Here is an 11,947-nt window from a genome sequence, read left to right as displayed (position 1 = left end):
ATAAAATCGACAAATGAATGAGCAAGGAAATACAAAAATACTGACTAAAATGAAATAACATTCTCTACATATCTGTATGTATTTTATTATTTATCTAATTCAAACTTTAATTCATTTTTAGTCATTTCTGTATTTCTTACTCCAATATGATAATGAGGGGGTGTTAATAAAACATATGTGTCAATCAAACATCTGTCGGTGGTATCTAACACTTGAAAAACTAAAAGGAGAGCCGCACACTCTAGGAGCTCAGATGCAATAATTTAATAACCTAATATCCAACGTTGACAGACAAGCGGTTTTCATCAGGGTATAAAACAGCATTGGTTGATCAATGTCACAGTGCCTAGCACAATTGCTGTTGCACCCCCCTATGTGAAGCTAGCCACAAAAAGGATTAGCCACAATAGTACAATTTGCGGTTCACGGCCATCCTACAATCTAAGCTTGATTCCCTCATTCTCACACAAATTATCAATGAACCTACCAGGTACAACATCCAATCCGTAAACACGGGCACCCTCATAGATATCATCCTAACCAACTTGCTCTCCAAATACACCTCTGCTGTTTTCAATCAAGATCTCAGCGATCACTGCCTCATTGCCTGCATCCGTAATGGGTCTGCGGTCAAACGACCAACCCTCATCACTGTCAAACACTCCCTAAAACACTTCAGTGAGCAGGCCTTTCTAATCGACCTGGCCCGGGTATCTTGGTCAAGGTATTGACCTCATCCCGTCAGTAGAGGATGCCTGGTTATTCTTTAAAAGTGCCTACATCACCATCTTAAATAAGCATGCCCATTCAACAAAGTTTATAACCAGGAACAGATATAGCCCTTGGTTCACTCCAGACCTGACTGCCCTTGACCAGAACAAAAACATCCTGTGGCGGACTGCATTAGCATCGAACAGCCCCTGTGATATGCAACTTTTCAGGGAAGGTCGAAACCAATATACACAGGCAGTTTGAAAAACCTAGCCTTAGCTTTCCTGACAGAAATTTGTATCCTGTAGCACAAACTCAAAAAAGTTCTGGGACACTGTAAAGTCCATGGAGAATAAGAGCACCTCCTCCCAGCTGCCCACTGCACTGAGGCTAGGAAACACTCACCACCGATAAATCCACTATAATTGAGATTTTTTTAAATTATTTTTTTACCCCTTTTTCTCCCCAATTTCATGGTATCCAATTGTTGTAGTAGCTACTATCTTGTCTCATCGCTACAACTCCCGTAAGGGCTCAGGGGAGACGAAGGTTGAAAGTCATGCGTCCTCCGATACACAACCCAACCAGCCGCACCTGCTTCTTAACACAGCGCACATCCAACCCGGAAGCCAGCTGCACCAATGTGCCGGAGGAAAGTCCGTTTTTCACAATTCCTGACATTTAATGCTCGTAAAAAAATCCCGTCTTGGGTCAATTAGGATCCCCACTTTATTTTAAGAATGTGAAATGTCAGAATAATAGAGAGAATTATTTATTTCAGATTTGATTTCTTTCATCACATTCCCAGTGGGTCAGCAGTTTACATGCACTCAATTAGTATTTGGTAGCATTGCCTTTAAATTTTTAAACTTGGGTCAAATGTTTTGGGTAGCCTTCCACAAGCTTCCCACAATAAGTTAGGTGAATTTTGGCCCATTCCTCCTGACAGAGCTGGTGTAACTGAGTCAGGTTTGTATGCCCCCTTGCTTGCACACGCTTTTTCAGTTCTGCTCACAAATTTTCTATCGGATTGAGGTCAGGGTGATGGCCACTTGTGATGGCCACTCCAATACCTTGACTTTGTTGTCCTTAGGCCATTTTGCCACAACTTTGGAAGTATGCTTGGGGTCATTGTCTGTTTGGAGACCCATTTGCAACCAAGCTTTAAATGCCTGACTGATGTCTTGAGATGTTGCTTCAATATATCCACATAATTTGCACCAGTCCTTCCTGCAGCAAAGCACCCCCACGACATGATGCTACATGATGCTAACACCCCCGTGCTTCACGGTTGGGATGATGTTCTTCGGCTTGCGAGACAAACCTAACGAGGATCATTATGGCCAAACCGTTCCATTTTTGTTTCTTCAGACCAGAGGACATTTCTCCAAAAAGTATGATCTTTGTCCCCATGTGCAGTTGCAAACCTTAGTCTGGCTTTTTTATGGCGATTTCTGGAGCAGTGGCTTCTTCCTTGCTGAGTGGCTTTTCAGGTTATGTCGATATAGGACTTGTTTTACTGTGGTTATAGATACTTTTGTACCTGTTTTCTCCAGCATCTTCACAAGGTCCTTTGCTGTTGTTCTGGGATTGATTTGCACTTTTCGCACCAAAATATGTTAATCTCTAGGAGACAGAACACATCTCCTTTCTGAGCGGTATGATGGATGCGTGGTCCCATGGTTTGTATAGTTGCGTACTACTGTTTGTACAGATGAACGTGGTACCTTCAGGAGTTAGAACATTACTCCCAAGGATGAACCAGACTTGTGGAGGTCTACAAATATCTTCTCTGAGGCCTTGGCTGATTTATTTTGACTTTCCCAGTATGTCAAGCAAAGAGGCACTGAGTTTGAAGGTTGGCCTTGAAATGCATCCACAGGTACAACTCCAATTGACTCAAATGATGTTAATTAGATTATCAGAAGCTTCTAAAGTCATGACATAATTTTCTGGAATTTTCCAAGCTGTTTTCAAGGCAGTCAACTTAGTGTACATAACCTTCTGACCCACTGGAATTGTGATACAGTGAAATAGTCTGTCTGTAAACAATTGTTTGAAACATTACTTGTGTCCTGAACAAAGTAGATGTCCTAACCGACTTGCCAAAACTATAGTTTGTTAACAAGAAATGTGTGGAGTGGTTTAAACACTTAGGTTGGAGTCATTAAAAGTAGTTTATGTAAACTTGACATTAACTGTATCCTGTAACGCCCAGTAATGTACCCCATAAATCAGTTAAATCACATTATCCGTTGTAACATTCATTAGCTAAGAGAACTGGTGATCAGCAGATGGGAGAGATGGTCAAGAAATTGCCATTCCAAAGAAACATACAGTAAGTTCAGGAAATACTTGTAAATCTGTGGAAGGAGTGTTGTCATGATCTACCTGCCATTCAACTCCTCATGAGTCATCTGCTTGAAATCCAGCATAATGTCTTATCCCTCGAGAGGGATATGGTTCAAGGGATACAGTTCTGCTACAATGACACAAGCAGGCAAAGGAATCCTGTTTCTGTATCTAGAATCCACTCCAGGAAGAAGCCCAGGCACCACACAGTATTTTCTGTAAGACTAACTAAAACATTTATACAGTTTGAACAACAGTTGAACCATGCCAGCATGGCATCAACATTAGGATAGACAAGTTGAACATGCATACATGTGCACAGGCACAGAGATTACATTTACAACAATATCTAGCCTAATAGAAAGAAATATGGCATAACCATCAACCATTGCACAGTGACCAAGACTGTACAAATGAGCCTAGGTAGGAAGGCAGACCGTATCTACCTACAGCCATGTCTATCAGGCATGCTTATCTTGCATCACACTATCATTTTATGAGATTGAAATGCACGGTCATAATTACATTACATTTAAGTCATTTAGCAGACGCTCTTATCCAGAGCGACTTACAAATTGGTGAATTCACCTTCTGACATCAGTGGAACAGCCACTTTACAATAGTGCATCTAAATCATTTAAGGGGGGGGTGGTGAGAAGGATTGCTTTATCCTATCCTAGGTATTCCTTGAAGAGGTGGGGTTTCAGGTGTCTCCGGAAGGTGGTGATTGACTCCGCTGTCCTGGCGTCGTGAGGGAGTTTGTTCCACCATTGGGGGGCCAGAGCAGCGAACAGTTTTGACTGGGCTGAGTGGGAATAATCATAACCAATGTCAACCCTCAAATGATTTTACATAGCTAGCTCGTAAAATTATTTACAGTTGCTGATGTTACACATTTGCGAACAAGTTACAAATGTGAGGCGCATAACAAGTTAGCAGGTGCCAGGCTAACTAGCTAACCAATTCCAGTTGTGCTAACTTTTGCCAGTAAACCTAGCTTTAGTTGGCTGGTTGTAACATTGTAGCTTGCTGTTTAGTAGCTAGCAATATCTACGACTAAAAATCGAGATACAGAAGATCTCCGATTGTAAAACCTCTTCTATTTTTAGTTATAGATATGGCTACCGGTAGTTGTTTGCTAGCTTTAGCATCTAGGTAGCTAAGTTAGCAAACAGAAACATTATTTGATTTCCCCCTACTGTAACAGTATTATGTTAGCCAGCAATATGGGTTTCAGTAGATAAACTAAATTAACCAGATGGCTTGCAGGAAAAATAATTTTCTTAGTGAGGCACCACAGGAGATTGGTGTTACCTTAATTGTGGAGGAAGGGCTCATGGTAATGGCTGGAGCAGAATGGGTGGAATGGTATCAAATACATGAGTTCAATGTATTTGATGCCATTCAATTTGCGCCGTTCCAGCCATTACCATGAGCCGTCCTCCGCTCATCAGCCTCCACTGCTAGGTACAGTAATGTCATCTGCCCTCTTGGTGCTGGCATCGGCTGTAGCTCAGCTTCTAACGTTATGTTAGCTAAATCAAACTGTTTCAAATCCTCTTCGCTCTATCCTGGTTGAAACATGTATGGTTGAATGTCGCTAATGGATGCTCCATAATTGAATTCATGTTGATGAGAGTAATCACTTGAAGCCATTGTGTCTGGAGTTATTTCAGTTTTGCCCAAAGGATTGTTGTTAGTGTCCGTCTCCTTTTCAAAAAAGCCCGCTTTGGGGGAGGGACGCGGGCCAGAGTATGAAGCACCGCCCAACACAAGTTGTAGTCTTTTAATGACTGGAAAAAATGTCTGCTTGTATATTTAGCAATGACTCCGCCGATAGGAACATCGCTGAAAGACGTCCAATGGCTCTAAGGACAATCATATTTATACCCACAAAAACGTATAGTATGATCAGTTTAACATAAACCCTTCGAAATGCCACAAAGCAGGACTACATACATTTTGATTACCCCCCCATCAATACACCGGAAGCCGTCATAGGGTTTATCATTCCGCATGCAAAGCCCTGACCTGCGATTCTCCTGGGTAATTATCTCACTGTCCTAGAAATGCCTCAGACATGATGAAAACAAGCCCAGATTCCTCCAGGGTAAAATTCCTCTTCAAGGTGCCACCAACCTCCTGTGCTGGGAGTACAGCAACAGTTCTCTCACTCTGTCTCGCAGCCATTCTGTCAACATGTATTGTAAGTAACCACTCAAATTCATACAAACTGCAAAAGACACAGTCACTTATTCACTTTGTCTTGTCTCATTCTTCAATCTTGTCAAGGATATATATTTTAGTTGACACCTGTGTAATGTATCTGATAAATGTCTGGGAGACTTTTACAGGGAGGAGAGCGCATGAGTTTTGACATGAGTACAGTAAATCCAATCCAATCTGGAGAGATCGCAGGTAGTTGGTCAGAAAGCTCCGGATGTTCATGGACCAGTCTGTTTTAGTAGCACCTGGAGAGACAGAGAGAGGTAGTGAATACTAGAAAGAGAGAGCCCTGACCTCCCACTGGCCCATGGCCTCCTCCCTAGTATCATGCAATGTGAAGGAAAACAATTTCATGACTTACTGACAGAGTGCTCAATGATCCTGCTGGTCAAAAGCCTCAACCTGGTATCTGTATTTTGAATTAATGTATTAGTTTGCCTACTCCACATTCATGTATGTAAATGCAATAGATCTGATTAAAAGTATACATGCCATTTTGTGATAATAGCTATGACAAATTACATGGCATACATGTGAATTTATACCAAGCTAATATATTATTTTATTTTTATATATTATTTTTTATTACATCTCATTTAATCTCACTAACAATTGCTAAAGCGAACAGCAAATTCCACTATTCTGGCTAATCCGTATTGTGGCTAGCTTCACATAGGAGAATTATTCCACTATGACAACATGTTTCTTCTTATTTGACTGTAGGTAGCTAGCTGCTATCTTAGATGCCTGGATTGTTGAGACGTAATTTTGCAGCCAAACAACTTCAAAGATGGATGATGTCAAGAATGACATTGGCTAACTAAATGACAACCCTATTAATTAAGTATCCACTCTATTGCTTAATCAATGATCTAGCTAACGTGAGCTAGTCAACATGCATTGCTTCTGACATGCCACGATACTGCTTGCTTTACATCTGACAGATATTTAGGTACCTTAGCTAGCAATGATTTATGATCATTGCAGTTAAATTCATTAACTGGCAAGCTAAGTGTAAAACTGAGTGTCTGTAAATTGCAGCTAGCTAGCCACAACGTTATCAGTTGTGGTCAAACTAGCTAGCATGATACTCACTCAGTAACGTTAGCTTACCATGCTTTTCTGGCCAAATGGACATTCCCAACAGGGGTGGGCAATTCCAGTCCTTGGGGGCCTGATTGGTGTCACAGTTTTGCCCCAGCCCCAGCTAACACACCTGAATCCAATAATCAACTCATGATCTTCAGTTTAGAATGCAATTTGATTAATCAGCTGTGTTTGATAGGGATGGAGAAAAAGTGTGACACCAATCATGTATTTATAGATATTTTTTGTGTGCATTTATTCATTTCATTCTAATTATGGCAGATTTGGTGCTCCAGTTTACTGCTGTCAAATGAATGTCAAAAGAACACCCCTTTCCTAACCTTAGCCTAATTCTCATAACCTGCTGCGTTAAAGTCAAATCTGACGTTAATTTGATAAAAGCTGGATGGATCCCTTCTAGCCATGACCTTTTACTGTTGCAAGATTGAATAGATCAGTGGAGATTTTAGCATGTAAATCTTGGTGGGGCAAACAAACAAAAAAATAATGTGAGATGCATGCCACTACACAACACTGAACAATACATTAATTGCACTATAACGGTGACAAACGGTAGGGCCTACATATCGCTGTCCCAGCAGCACAGTACCAACAGCAGTCCCAACATCTTACCACTGCTACCCCTGGCTATCAGCGGAGCCTTTTCTGGCAGCAAAACAGTTAATTCGGCCTCATTTACTGTCTTTAAAAAAACAGCTGATATGGCTGACTTGCTTAAACAAATGTAGTTTCTACTAACAATTGAGATGTACAAACTATGGCATAAGGGGACGACATGCGGATAGGCAATCCGTAATTTATATTAAAACATTAATGAACGAGCTAGGATGGACAGGAAATATAATTATTTGTTCAGCACTTTTTAAATGTACAGTGACAGAATTCAGAACATGGAACTTTCTTACCGTGTTCTCCCTGTACACCAAGTCAGAACAGTAGGATAAATAAAGGGGTCATATAAGCAAACAAAGGAAGCTCTTATAATATTCTATGATTCTATTTCTCTAACACAGGCTATAGGCTACATGTGCACCACCAAGTCAGAACAGTAGGTGAAATTAAGAGGGGAAAAGAAACCAAAGTATTAGGGTGAGGCACGTGGGCTACTAACAGCATACTACACAACATACACTTAGTATTACTTTCTTAGCTACAGTATACATATCTCCCTGGCATATTACATAATTTATGCAGCAGCATACAATACATTTTCGGACTCACCTTGTTGTGCTATACTCACTTGAACAGGAAGGTGGTGCGGCGGTCCTTCGTGGGCAAATTTTGTCATCAGTCTGGCATTCTCTGGATTTATGGTGTTTTCAAGACAACTGGGAACTTGGGAAAAAAACAAGGTCGCATCATGATGACATCAGTGATCTTCAGGTTGTAGCTCCAGAAAGAGGCCCAATTTCCCGATTTACAATTCTGACTTGGATGACCGTTCAAAACATATTTTCCCAGTCGGAGCTAGTTTTTTCCCCCGAGTGCCCAGTTGTCTTGAACTCACTGAAGTCAGATTTCCCAGTTCCGAGTTAACAGTTGTTTTGAGTGCGGCACAAATCATGCTTCATTGACAGCATTGCCAATGTTGAATGTTTATAATTTTAAGCTTAGAAAAGAGACCCTTTATGCCAGACTTGGGATCACACAGCCACTCCACTCAATAGCATGCTAGTTATTGCTTTGAATTGCTTGCAGTTAGCCACTGATTACTTCCAAACCACTCATTGTTGAATTTGCGTTTTCCAACTTGTTGTGTAATGTTTATGTCTAATGGCCAATGAGCACCGAAACATTTTATCTATAGTTTCTCTTCATTAGTTATCTTCATATGACAAGGATTAAAATGGATTTGCCAGTAGAATGTCGACTTAATTCATGATGATGACTGCTAGCTAATATTTTAAAAGTATGATGTTGACATTATCAGTCCAATCAAAGCTACTGTAGATATAACGTGATTTGACATCCTTTTATCTGTAACCAATGATCTTGAGCCTTCTTGGATGGGCACTTCTAATGTAACTCTATGGCAGCACCCAAGGGGCTTACATTTTCGAGCTCTACCTTTTTAGACTAGGCGGTGACGTTGTGTCCCCATGAGTGACAGAACACTGAGCCAATCACAGCGCAACTAGAGAACATGACCTACCCCTACGCTCAGTTTTTTCCCACTGGTTGTCCCACCACCACAGAAAGCACTGAGCTAGGCTGAAACACCTGCATTTTGAAGCTGTCTTCCTCAAGAAAGCAAAAAGGAGACCATACTTGTATTCTGTTTTATTAACTGAATTATTATTATTATATATTTTTTTACATTGTTTGCAAACTGATATGTAACACATATTAGTGCCAAAATAACAAAACAGGCAAATCCTGTCAAAAATGTCGGGTCAACACTGGAACAGATCCCTGGATCCCTGGATATAGAGAGAAATAGTAATGCCATTTTTTTGTAGGCACTAACTCTGCCATGTTTTGTTGGACGCTTCATCGCTATGGGGAAATTAATGGCGTTTTTGTAGTTTTTGGATAAATGCTGAAAATAAGGTCTGTGGTAAACACAGGCTTAAGAGATCTTATACATTTTGTTCTATGAAATAATCTTCATCAGCTAGCGTATTTTCATCCTGCATTTATGTAATGGCATAAGCACAAAGGCTTCATAATTCATAAAGGTCATGTCAACTGACTGATATTATGTTATATAACAAAACGTATAAGATCTCCTAAGCCTGTGTTAACCTCAGACATTATTTTCAGAGTTTATCCCAAATCCTATTCTTCCCCATTGATTTTCCCCATAGGGATGGCTTTCTGGGTTTTAGGACTTCAAGCAGCCAGCAACCTACAGTTAACCTCCTGGAAGAAAAATAAGAGAGATTTGGAGCTACTATCCAAAGCCATGACTTCACACTGCTGCTGAAGAAATGTGTCATTTTTTTGTTGTTGAAGAATCTAGCTAATTAATAATCAACTTCAGAGCTATGGGGCTGCTCTGGTCCAGGCTTGTCTGATTAATCCATAGACATTAAAGTCAGTAGATAGTGGTGGTGCTGATGTCATCCACATATTTCTATGAAAAACACCTGATGGCGTATGAAGCCGAAAGTATTTTAATTTGAAGCACACCATATTGCTGAATGGGGCTGAAGTACTGAGGTATAATAAGAACTGGAGACTGTCCAAGATGTACGACTGTTGTTTTCAAGGTAACCTACTCTTCTTCTTCTAGGTTTAATGGTGGTTGGAATCAAATAAATGTTGCACTACCACCACCTACTAGACTGGAGTATAAATCCCTTATACTTAGCTTGAAAAAAAAAAAAACACTACACTCACAAACCCTCCCGCCCCGGCAACCCCCCAAAAAATATCCTACTCCACTATTTAAATATATTTAGTCCTACTTCAGGCCAACAGCCTGAACGGATGGGCCACCATTATTTAACACACCCTGTAACTCTCTGATGTCAAGTCTCGTACACATATATCACTTGTTGCCGTATCCCTCTGTACTGGTACTGATCTACTACTCACACCACTCCTCTCAGGATCCCTCCCCCTTGACCCATCTTCCTCTACTTTCTTCACTGCTTCAGCAAATGACAAATTCTGCAGTACACTAACACTGAAAACCTCAACCTGCCTCTCTCGCATCGGACATTTCTGTTCCACAGACCCATGGGCACCCCTACAATCAACACATACCACTATTTTCCCCAATGCTACACATTCCTTTGTCTCATGCCCTTCTGCACTCTTCTCACACCTAGGAACCTCCCTCATACACTCTGCTGCAACATGCCCATAAGCTTGACACCTGTAACAACGTAATGTATTTGGCACAAAAGCTCGTTCAGAATAACTTATATATCCTAACATCACTTTGTCAGGCAAAAACTCAACATCTGAACTCAAAAGAACAGACAATGACTCTTCTGTTTCACCACACATACCACCCAGTCTGCGTCGCACCAAACAACAAGCATCACAAACACTGGGAATCTTCCACTTCAGTTGGTCAACTTTCAGACGTTTACTTCTACCCCAGTAATCACTCCTTAATAATGGCGCCCTTTCTTGAAAGCAAAACAATTCAATGACCAGCAGGAACATAAACAATTACCCCTTCTCGTTACCCTCACTGATTCCACTGCACCCAACTCTGTTTTCGCCCAACCTGAAACCACAAATCGATCAGCGAAAAGGCAAGTGTAGTGTCTTAGCTCTTATTACTAATTTATATAATAAGAAAGACTCTGAATACAAGGAAGTGAACTGGAGCTTCACATTTACAAAGCAAATTAGTACAAGAATAAAATAGAGCAACACTGCGCATGACCAAGGGAGCTCCGTTCTTAAAGGGGACATCCGACGGAGATGGCAGCATTGCGACTAGCTTTTACGAAACTTTGCATTATTTCATTTTTTATGTACTATTTTTTACATTATTAGCCCAGGAAATGTTTTGTGTCATTACATACAGCCGGGAAGAACTATTGGATATTAGAGCGGCGGTAACTCACCAGAACTACCAGCATTACGACCAGGAATATTACTTTCCTGGAGCAGATCCTTTGTTCACTCTCCCCAGAGCAATTGAAGTTATTCTAGAGGCTGAACCCAAAACATCGCCGGCAGAGGAGAGGTATTTGAGGCGGCCTGCTGGTTCGACTTAGGAGGCGCGCACACCGGGAATCTTCCGCTTCAGTTGGACAGCTTCCGAGTACATTACTCGCTAGTGTTCATTATTTGGATATGAAGTTGATAAGCTTAGAGCAAGGATTTCTTTCCAGAGAGACATCGGGGCCTGTAACATACTTTGTTTCACAGAAACATGGCTCTCTTGGGATACTCTGTCGGAGTCGGTAAAGCCAGCAGGATTCTCAGTACATCTCGCAGAAAGGAATACATTTCTCTCCGGGATGCAGAAGGGTGGTATGTTTCATGATTAACGACTCATGGTGTAATTCTAGGAACATACAGGAACTCAAGTCGTTTTGCTCACCCGACCTTGAATACCTCACAATCAAATGCCGATCATATTATCTCCAAAGAGAATTCTCCTCCGTCATTGCCACGGCCGTTTACATCCCCACTCAAGCCGATACCACAACAGCTTTCTGAGAACTTCACTGGACTTTATGCAAACTGGAAACCACATATCCTGAGGCTGCATTTATTGTAGCTGGGGATTTTAACAAAGTAATTTTGAGGACAAGGCTGCCGAAGTTCTATCAACATATTGACTGTACTACTCGCGCTGCTAAGAATCGACCATTGCTATTCAAACTTCCAAAATGCTTACAAGGCCCTCCCCCACCCTCCTTTAGGCAAATCTGACCACGACTCCATTTTGCTCCTCCCTTCCTACAGGCAGAAACTCATAAAGGAAGTACCCGTGCTAAGAACTATTCAATGCTGGTCTGACCAATCGGAATCCACACTTCAGGATTGTTTTGATCACTTGAACTGGGATATGTCCTGGACAGCTTGTGAAAATAATCGAGACGCATACACAGATACGGTGACTGAGTTTATAAGGAAG

Source organism: Oncorhynchus masou, chromosome 22, assembly GCF_036934945.1.
Source record: "Oncorhynchus masou masou isolate Uvic2021 chromosome 22, UVic_Omas_1.1, whole genome shotgun sequence".
NCBI lineage: Eukaryota > Metazoa > Chordata > Actinopteri > Salmoniformes > Salmonidae > Oncorhynchus > Oncorhynchus masou.
This window is presented reverse-complemented; position numbering follows the sequence as displayed.